This window comes from Athene noctua, chromosome 1 (assembly GCF_965140245.1).
Source record: "Athene noctua chromosome 1, bAthNoc1.hap1.1, whole genome shotgun sequence".
NCBI lineage: Eukaryota > Metazoa > Chordata > Aves > Strigiformes > Strigidae > Athene > Athene noctua.
The window spans coordinates 43,289,712-43,300,626 of record NC_134037.1 but is presented as its reverse complement, the minus strand read 5'-3'; the positions used below and the strand labels follow the sequence as shown (position 1 = coordinate 43,300,626).

The 10,915-nt window shown below is 39.6% G+C and overlaps 1 long non-coding RNA gene across 1 annotated transcript; it reads right to left on the bottom strand.

Moving 5' to 3' along the window:
- Positions 1–431: 431 nt before the first annotated feature.
- On the bottom strand, positions 432–6,854 carry LOC141968361 (uncharacterized). The gene is made up of 3 exons (XR_012634848.1): positions 6,604–6,854; positions 2,705–2,784; positions 432–642 (listed from the first exon to the last, which is right to left on the bottom strand). It is a non-coding gene; the product is annotated as an uncharacterized LOC141968361 (long non-coding RNA).
- Between the last annotated feature and the right edge of the window lie 4,061 nt (positions 6,855–10,915).

Sequence of the window (10,915 nt, the reverse complement as noted above, 5' to 3'; positions counted from 1 at the left end):
TTTCTTCTTAAAAACAAAAGGGGCGGGGAAGGGAAGGGAAGGGAAGGGAAGGGAAGGGAAGGGAAGGGAAGGGAAGGGAAGGGAAGGGAAGGGAAGGGAAGGGAAGGGAAGGGAAGGGAAGGGAAGGGAAGGGAAGGGAAGGGAAGGGAAGGGAAGGGAAGGGAAGGGAAGGGAAGGGAAGGGAAAGCTACCACTGCAATCCAGCTTTCATCTCACATGCTAAAAAGGCATAGACAATATGAAGCAGTTTGCAAATGTCTTAAAGAGCAAGTTAAATGATTACCACAGGCTGGGATCTTTTAATATCTCTTGAGCTGAGTGTCACAAACTACACACATTTATGAATTTAATGCAGCTTTAAATATTATACATAAATGCATGCCATTGAGGAGATACAGGAGAATCAAGCAAGTATTTTTACTTATAAAAATATCCTCCTTCATTTTTGCTATTCCACCTTGAAAATGTGCTATATTCAGCATACCAGGCCCTGGGACCTGAGCACCTTCTTTTGGCATCGGTTCCTGTGGATCAACCTCTCTGAGCAAAGGAGAAATGTTTGAGAAGAGGTCAAATTTGTCTCTGGCCTCAGAGGCTGTATTTTGAAGAAGTGGCTTTCTTATTTCCTTACACCATCAAAACCTGTGAAAAGGAAATTAATCATATTTTGATTTCTGACAGAAGCTGGGGATTATGCAGATTTTTTCCATATACATTATAAGGACAAATGTTTATTTTCATAAATAATGTAGTTATCTAAAATTGTAGCCAAATAAAAGGCTCCCATCTCTCAGCCATCAGATCCAAAAATAATTTAAAAAAATGAAAATGAAAAAGAAACTTATTTTATTAAGTTACCCTTATTAAATAATACCTTGTTATGAGAACTTGCTGTAACACAGCTGTGAAATTAATAGAGAACTTTGTGTGTCTGGAATGAGATTTTACCTGAAATGTTATTCAGTAAATGAAAAAAATCATTAAAATATATTACAAGCTATTACTAGAACAATCCGTCCAAGTAATTTTTATATTGCCATCTTCTTCTTTTACAAACTCATGGCAAATTTTGAGGTAAAAAGGCCAGACAATCAAGAAACAGCTTAGTGTCATAAGGAAAGAATATATTTTTGCTGATGACTTGAAGGCCCAGACAACCATAACCAACGACCTGGGTGAGGTCCAGTGTACCCCCCTCAGGCACTGTAAAACTGGACAGCTGAGTCACACGTCTGCAGAACCACAAGTCATGATGGATCTTCCCATGGTGACAGCAATGTTCACTTTACTCTGTCAGAAAAGGAGAGTTTAGCAGATGACAGTGCACACATTTTATCATTGCCAGTGACCTTATCTTAACTGGCTTGGATCAAGTTAGGATTCTCCTTCTAGAGCTACATTTACACAGATGCTGTGTTTGTATAATGTTTAACACAGTGGGCTTCTCTTCAACTCTTAGAGATCAAAGACACTACAATTCTGCTGCTAATGATGATGATCATGCATATGTTGCTTTTCACTCAGGAAAAGGTTGCTAGATTGTCACTAAGAGAAGTAACAGATGGAAAAAAGAGACGGAGTAATTTCCACATTCCCTGATTTGAATATCGCTCCTACAGAAAGTTGTCTTCAGGCTCCCCAGCCATACTTCTTCTGAAAAGCTCATAGTCAAAGGTGGGCTATAATTAGAGTCATTGGCATTTTAGTTATTTTTTAGCACAGCATTTAGCTGAAAATACTGTTTCATTGTTTAGAATACTGCAGGGTTTAAACTGAACTTTTAAAATCAAAACTGCTCTAATAAAATAAGTGATTTTTTTATATTAGTGTACAGACAGCTGCAGATTGAAATTGTTTATAACCAATTTACACCGTTTTAAAATCCCATTCTTGATCAAGATTAGAATAACCACATTTACTACTTTAAAAATTCACAGACTAGGCCCTTTAAAATCTTTTGTACAAAATATCTTCAGCCCCTCAAATTCTTATTGTTGTTCATGAAGTTCATTTTTCATTGTTTGACCATGTCTCTAAAAAAACCCAACAGAACCATTAACCAAATGTTAGGCCAGCCTGTGTCCAGACGGTGATTGTGAAGTTCTGCAACAGTGCTCTTTTTGAAACTCTTCATTATTAAAGCACCACTGATAAAAAGTAACTGTCCTGCAATATCTCAAATCTCTTGACGTCTGTTATAAATTTCCCCTATCTGCACTGGAACGAAAGACTCAGCGCTGCACTTCAAGGAACTAAATTCCATAGCCAGGCAGCTTAATTTGCCAATTCACTTGATCCATAAAACATAGTCTATACACATGGACCATATTATAGGCGTTTCAAAGGTGAGTGAAAAAGAGCAGTCTAGTGAATAAGGAACATAGGATACAGCCATATCCTGCAAAGCTTTTTCTAAACAAGTACCAAATCTTAAAATTAAGCCACCACTGTACCAAATAGTCTCAGTCAGATACAAAATGACCCATATTCAGGTATAAGCAAGGCCGGCTCTTCTGAAACTCAGTGTAACAGAAAGGCCTCTGCTCCAGAAAAAAAAAAAAAAAAAAAGTAGCTTGTGAAACGAAATGAAACATGAGCATTTAGACATAGACAAAACAGCCTGGGATGAAAACCTGCTTTAAGTTCATGGCAGCTTCATACAGAAAACATAAAGAAAACTGAAGAGTCTGTTTTAATTACTCACCAGAAAGCTGAAAGATCAGAGAAGCACACTTTATAACAGCATTTTCCGGAAAACAAAAATATTCCCTATTCAAGAAAGAGCTGAAGAAAGAAATTCAAGACAATTCCATTTAGAAAAGTCAACAGCAATTCAGAAGATTAAGAAATACAAAGATACATACTACTGCTTTATGAACAACATTGAAATGGTTTGAGAAAATAAGGTATTGCTAAGAAGACTGCACCTGCCAGGAAACTATACTAGATCATCTGCAGAGCACTGGCGATACACAAGAGCCACAAACTTACTGAACCCAGGTCAGCCCTTGATTAAGAGAAGGGCTGTTTTGAGAACTGTACAGCAAATGAATTGATTCAGTTTCTGGTGAGAATATCTCAAACCTTGTTTCCCACATGTATTGCCTCCCACAATGGAAAGGTTACCTTTTCTTGTATACAGTGCAGAGAGCTCGAGGATAGTAATGAATATTAAGCCGACGTTTCTCTTAGTGGCCAGTTTTCCAAATGTGGACAGGCAACCATATGTGCACGCACTAATCAAGTCTCCTTCTTTCCACGGGAGACTGCTTAAAGAAATAGATGGTAGTAGGATTCGTGCTCTGTTGCTTAGAGGAGAGGGAACAGATGGAGAAAATTTAATTCCCAGGGCCTATGGCTGCTAGGGGATTCCCCCATGCCACTTAAGTCTTTGAAATAGGGGAAGAAAGTTTCCCAAATCACAGAAAGCAACATTTTACTCCTTACCAACTTTTCTATTTATTTTTTAAAAACTCTTTCAGCAGAGAAAATATTTCTCTGCAGCAGATATAACAACTGCCCCAGATCTGCAGAGCAATCCCATGGTGTACGCTGTGCTTGTCCTGCCAATTTCCTTTTTAGCTAAACAACAAAATGATGGGATGTCAGCCATGAGAGAGCATATTATTCTGATGTTTGGCACTTATGTGTGAAGAATATTAACCGATTCCTTTTATTGATTAATTGCACCTTTTAATGCCATAAGGCAAAGGGTTAGATTATAGATTCCTGCTGAATGGGACAGGCAAGTGGCACACAGGGATAATAAATCACCCAGCTCACAGGGGCTTCAGCAGCTGTGCAATTGTACATATGTACAAAAAGCAGGTAATAGTGATGTTAGTCACGTGAACAGACACACATAGTACTTCTTTGAAGAAATTAAACTTATTTTGACCATGATAATTATAGTTATTTTTGATTACAGTTGACTTGGATTGAAGCATCTCACTTGAACCCAGGAAAGCCAACATAACTTGCTAGGATAGCTGAGGGGTCACCAGCACAAAGACCTCAGACAAGTGAGGCTGTCCTTAGGTGATGGAGTGATATCTAGGGACATGGCAGTCCACTCTGATTAGCCTCCTGCCAGACAGGGCTGCTGCCTATGTCACTGTGAGCAACTGCAAATGCAAGTGTTAAGGATGCAACCAGGAGTGGACTGAACACAAGCAAATGGGTATCAAAGTCCTGTTTTTAAAGCCATGGGTCCTGCTTCGTTTCTGTCCTCTGCCCTCTATTTTCCAGTGGATCATTAAGAGAACAAATGAAGATAATGTTTAAACTGTGATTTAAGCCATGGCAGAAGAAAAAGTGGCCAAAGTAAAGCTGGGGGCCTTTTGGTTAACAGAGCAGTTAACTGCTCTTTTGTTGACTCAGCTTAAAAGAGTAAAAAAAGTTTGTATTTATTTTAGGAAAACATCAAAGCCGCATCCTTCCAATCCTGACTGTAGTCTCTAGGTACTGCAGTGATTACTGCACTAGCGGCTCTTTTTTTTGATGTGGCTGAGCCAATAAGGCTGAATTTACTCCTTGAAATAGGACTCTAGTTTCTCTGTTTTTTCTTTCTCCATCCTATCCTGTCACAGAGCAGAATGCAGTCACATCCCTAAACCTAAAGACTGCAGTTTAAAGTTCTTGCAAAGATTCATTTATTTGCAAGTTCCAGGTCCCGGTGTGGGGCTGGAAGGGGATGGAAGGGGATTTAGTTGTATTATAAATACCCCCACAGAAGGAGGAGTATGGAGAGTTATACAGCATTAAGATATAATCTCTCCTCTATCTTTGACTGAATCTGGCCAGCCCTGCTGAAGGTGGGGGGTACACTGCAGGATGCATCAAACCAAGAATGTGAACTGGAGTCACAGCCCCTTTCTGAAAAAGGTGCCTTGAGGTGCTCCTTTCATTTCCAGCAAAATCTCACCCTACATAAGGCCTCCTCACCTAGTCAGTTCACTGACTAAAACAAATGCTGGTTTCCACCAAAGTCAGTGCAAATCCCAGCTTGTGGCGTACAGTTCTCCTGCTGCAGGTGGGGAAAGCCCTTGACATGCATCCCATGGGTACGAGGTCCTGCACGCACACCAGTCACCAACCGCTGGGTCCCAGACCCATGGAGGGCAGCGGAGCGGCACAGCCCAGGGAGCACGCAGCCCCCTTCTGCCCCGCACAGAGCAAGGGAGGTCAGGGACTCAGAGCTGATGCTCTTAGGGAGAATCTGAGCAAACATGGGCAGGCAAACATTTCATAAAAGGAGATGTGCAGTATTTAACCTTATGGCTGTCTTCCCGCACAGAGAATATTTATCAAATTGTCCCTTCTCCGGCTCAGCCTGGCACAGCGGCATCCCCAGGGGATGTCCAGCAGGATGGGATGATCGAGGCTCAGGAGGGAGGGACTTCTGGAATAAGGGAGGTGGCAAGATGTGAGAGCCATTCGGCTCTGTCTCTTACATGCTGGCTGACTGTATAGGAAAATTAACCTGCACCAGAAAAAGGCACATGAAAAGGGAGACGTGTAAATTACCTCTTTGTTTCACAAATAAGGAAAGAGGCAAAACAAACTATGCTGCTTTCAGGTCCAATTCCTTCCTTGTATACTTCCTGGGGCAATGCAGTTACGTGCTTGTCTAATAGCTCGGTCTAGCTCCAGGTAAGCAGTCATTAGTTTTCTTAGGAAATGCTCTAGCAGTAAGATACAAAATGTGGGTAAAATTGTTCAGTCATTAGTAATGAAGTATGTATATATATATATATGTATATATACACACATAAATACATACAGGGGTATGCACACTCACACATAAACACAGCTTCATAAAAATTGATAGATCTGGTACCACTTTCTGTAGGGGTGGAATAGAAAGAAAGAAATGCAGAAGGGGGGAGTATACAAAATTAATAAGCTCAAACATAATTGCCATGAGTAAATGTTAATGCATAGGGATGAACTTTTTTTTTTACACTTTATACATATTAATAGGCTCTCTCTGTGAGAAAGAATGACATCAGACATTGATAAATTTGACAGAAGTGAAAGGAAAAAATGGTCGCACTATTAGGAACACTCCTGAGGTGGTGTTGAACGGTGTCTTTGATACATCAGCCTTCAGTCTCTGAGCACATTCGTATTAGCTCACGTGTACACCCAGAATTCAAATGAGCTGCATCTTTAGATGCTGGCTTTTAGCAGCAGTCCTACCAGATGGGCTGGAATCAAACTCACAGTTTCAGAGTGTGGTATGGTGTAATTTTCTCAGTACAGTTTGTGCCTACTGACTCTCTCAGAAGATTAGAGAAAGAGGCAGTGTATAGCAGATCGTTAAAGATCCATACGAGGCTGAAGGGTAAAAAAAAATTTTCAATGAACACACTGCTCCAAGTACAGACATTCTTCTACGCCAAGAGATCGGTGCAAGATTGTGTATTTAATATTGCTAGAAACAGAGAGATGACAAATTGCTTGGAGTGGATTCACTTAAAGGCAAACAAGGGCTAACCACTGATGTCTGAATACCTCAGTGATGTCTGAATGCTGGTGCATTGCCACATGGATGCTCTTTATAACCTTTCAAGAAACCACTGTGAAAACAGTGCTACACACCTGCAATATATATGTTTGTCTGGAAACATCATAACACTACAGTAACTGTCCATGAATCTTCCAGTAAAGTCAGCATACCCAGCTGCATCACATGTCTTAGGATTCACAGTGAGCCTAGAAATAAATAAAAAGCTGAAGTCATGCATCTTTTTCTCATTAGCCCATTGCTTTTATGAACTAGACATGGGGAAGCTAGGTTTTTAAGATGAGATTTAATACTACTGACATGCATTTCTGAGCAGCTTAAAAAAAACAAACAAAAAAACAAAAACAAAAAAACCACAAGAGGAGAAGATTTGGGAAGTGGAAAAGGAGACAGCCATAGAAAACAAATGCATAAAGAGAAGAAACAGAGATGAGTAAATGTGTGTTAGCTAACAAGATCTATAAGAGAAGGAAAGAAAACACAGAATGGGACAAAATGGAAGATAATAAATTATTAAATAATTAGAGGCCATAAAGGAATATATCATGTAAAAGATATACATCAGTCTGTTAGAAAATGTTATTTTGAAATCTGGTCTTATAGAAACTTGAGTTATTCAGTGAGATTTCTGTAATAATGTTGGTTTTCAACAGACAAAAAAACCCACAAAATTCTTCAACAAAAAGTCAAATATTCAATAGCCTTTTCCCCTTCTTTGTCCCATCAGCATGCAAGCACTTTCTTTATACACACACACATACAGAAATAAGATATAAATATCCCCCTTCCTGTTCATCACATAAGAATACATAATTGGTTTCTTATTCTTTTTTTTATCTGGTTTCATAACAAAAGTTTGAAAAAATTGTTTGGGTTTTTTCTTTTAAAAATGTCAAAGTCTCCTTTTGGTAAGTAAATGTAGGACATCATCTATATTTTTGCATAAATTATTTTTTCAGATGCCAATCATAAGACTGCTGGCAAATTAATTTGCATGTATAGCCAAGATGATGGGTGCTAGTGACAAACATTAGCTCTTATGTGCAAAAACCAAGCGTTTCAGTCCACTCAAGACAAGCAGTTTTTACCAGATCTACTGTATATTTGAATCTCTCAGTGCCTACTATCACAGCATGCCCGGTAGTTAAAGATAATTAAAGTGATAATACACCTGTTAACTGTGAGGATATTGCGCCTACCATCAGACTGCTTAGAATAACTAAAACAAACTGGCAGAAGGGTTGAGCAGACTGCATGTTCCTGCTGGCTAAGAGAAGCCTTGCAGCCTCATCCTGTCATCACTGAAATAAAGTAAGAGTCCTCCTATTTTATAGAGCAGAGTAGTAGACCAACCATTTTACTGATCACCCTCTTCTTCTTCATAATCAGGTGGACCAATTTCCTTTTTCACCCCCGTCTGAAGCAGCTCCCTTGCCAATAATGTTTCCCTTTAGAGAAAGTACTCCAACTGTTTATTTGTTCTCTAAATAGCTATTAAGCACTTAAAATGTCTTTTACCTTCTCTTAAAGTAACAGAGTGTCTGCAAGCCTATTCAAGATGGGACCTGAGTTTTCCCTCATCCCGTGTTTTCAGCATCATCAACATCAGCATTTTAAGCAAGCAGCCCCATCTAAAGAGCAGATTGCTTCTGAATGACAGAAATGCTCAAATATCATGTTGCTGGATATATTAAAAAATCACAGATAAGCAGAAAGGAAATAATTTAAGAGCTCCTGTTTCTACAAAACAATGTGTTTACTGCAAGGACAGAGTGTTGTATTTAACTGGCAGTGACCCCTTTTTATTCTGAGCTGACAATAATCTGCAACAACAAATACGTACAAGCCTTTTACTCGTCCATGGATACTCATTTTCCTTCTCCTCCAGCAGATATCCATTCTTTGTATGTGTCCAGTGGCTAGAAGCCAAGAAACTCATTTTACGCTTGATAATTCATTGCTAATCAGTGCTAATCTGTTTGGGAAAACATCTATAGCTCAAGCACAAAGAGAGTCAGATCGGTTCAGCTGCATTGGTGGTGACTGTCCATCACAGAGCACAGCTCCATGAGCTCCTCCATGAGACCCACCTGGAGGTGTACTCGCTAGCTGCAAGTCACTTCAGACCAAGAACCAACAGGACATTGGTGCTTTTTGAGACCTTGGACGTTTAAAATAAAAGTGAGAAACAAATCCTGGTGCTATTTGCACCAATTTCACTGTTCACATTGCTCAGAACAGTAGTCCCTACTAGTACAGGTTTACTACTGCAAAGCTTGTGGGAGGCTGTTTTGGTCCTACTGAGACCTACTCAACTGAAAAAAAATAATTGTGAGAGCTTTGTAAGGGAAGTACACATCATGCCAGGTTTGCTTTGAATTTATGGCACTTGAAATTCCTTTGGGCAGATATCCATCACCCCAGTGTTTTATATGGGCAATGATTAGGAGCAAAATTCATATACTGCAGTCCACATACACAACCCTGGAAAATGCAGCTTCCCCATAAAAACAACTGTAAGCTGAGGAGGGAGTGAAGGCAAATACCCCAAACTCAGTGAAATCAAACACATGGCTTTTAAACCCTGGGAAGGCACTCAGATAACAAATATTGATTTTACTTAATGCAAAATAACGTTTGTGTTATTGCTGCAAATTTCCTTTTCTGATATTTTCCTGTAGGCTTTGAGCCATATGTTTCTGTGTAATATAGCAAAGGCGCAATTAAGCTCCTCTGTGAGACCACGCTCTGCCCATGCCAGCACTCTCCCGAGCAGAGGCACTGCAGCAAGGGGAGCCAGGGTGCGCACAGGCTGTGAGCCCTCCTGCTTCCCACCCTCCGTCCGAGGGCTCGATTTTGAATCGAGGTTGCTGAGGCATGTCTCAGCTCAGCTTGACAGATCCACAGAGTGGTTATTCAAATGAGATGTTGTCCCAGTCTCGTCTGGAACGCCTGCATGACAGCATTTCCCACTCACCCCCATTTTTTTTCATCCATTAAAAGTAAGACGGCATAAGCCTCTGAGAAAACTGTCTGTAAAATAAAGGTCTGCATTAAAGCCAGGTATGAAAAAATATCTTCCTGACAAGCAGTCATTATTTGGAGGCGCATCTATCTCTCAGGGAATCAGTTACGTGCCAGAAACCGAGAAAAAATCCCATACAAACAGCAACATTAGGGGAATCTTAAGGTTGAAATTTTAGCACTAAGACAGAGTGCACCTCAGAAAAAGCTAGATTAGCTACCTTATCTCTGCCTGCAAGCATACATGCAATATTACAGCCCTTAATTAAACGGACATGTTTTCTCTCTGGCAGAACGTATCAGATGGTCTTCTAGATTTTCAGTGTTTAGCATATATTAAGAATTTGTCCCTTCACTGTGTGTCCATCATTTAATTAGCATAAAAGCCCCCTAGCCCTCTGCTTGGTCATCTTTATAGTACATCCTCTTATCTCAAAGGTACTTATTTTAATAATTTAATCAGTACAGATGTAAAATGCATCCAAAAGAACATTTTTCACTTTAGAGACAGATGTACTTCTTAACAATAATTCATTACTTATTACCTCACAAGCTGTTTTTCAGACAAATAAACTCACAATTTCATTACCAGTATCTTTTAATGATGTTTCTGTTTCAGATTGCTTTATCATCAGAGTCTAATCCAAATTTCACTGAACTTTCCCATTAATTTCAGAGATCTAAAGGATCTGTTCTTCATTTTCCAAGCTGCTGCCCTCAAAGCACATTTCAGGAAAATCTGTATATTATTTATCCACTGAGACGTTCTAAAATAAAAAGGAAAATATTTCTTTAACATCAAAATGCCTCTCTAATGAGCAAAACATGCTGCAGAGGTTTTTCACTAGTTAGCTGAAAGCATGTCCTAGAACACAGTAAGTGAAAGAAACCTTCATCTTGAATGATAAATGGGAGCAGGGTGTTTTCAGAAATTATTTTGGAGCACAGCACAAATGAGTTTCATATGCCGACTTGCAAAGTCATCATACTGTGTGAATTTGAAATCTCTTTCAAAATTGTAATATTAAGACTGAGAAGAGATAGTATTACAGGAAAGTGTTAGAAGAATAAGGTGGTCTCTGGATTTCTGGGTTCTGTACCGCCTATCCCACACTCCTAAACGCAACTGTAGATCTTTGAGGATTTTCTGCTGAAGGAAGCTCTCTGCAAAGAAGAGACAGAAAAACAGATGCTGTATAGAGTGACCCATCCTCTGTGATACCCTGCACTCAAGAGTATTTCTGGGCATTGGACCCCTGGACTTCACACAGGACTTAGATCTTTGAGGACCTTCTGAAAATCCTATCTTATTTTCTTAAATCCTTGATCTTGGGAATTTTTCAGCCACAGATCTCCCCAATC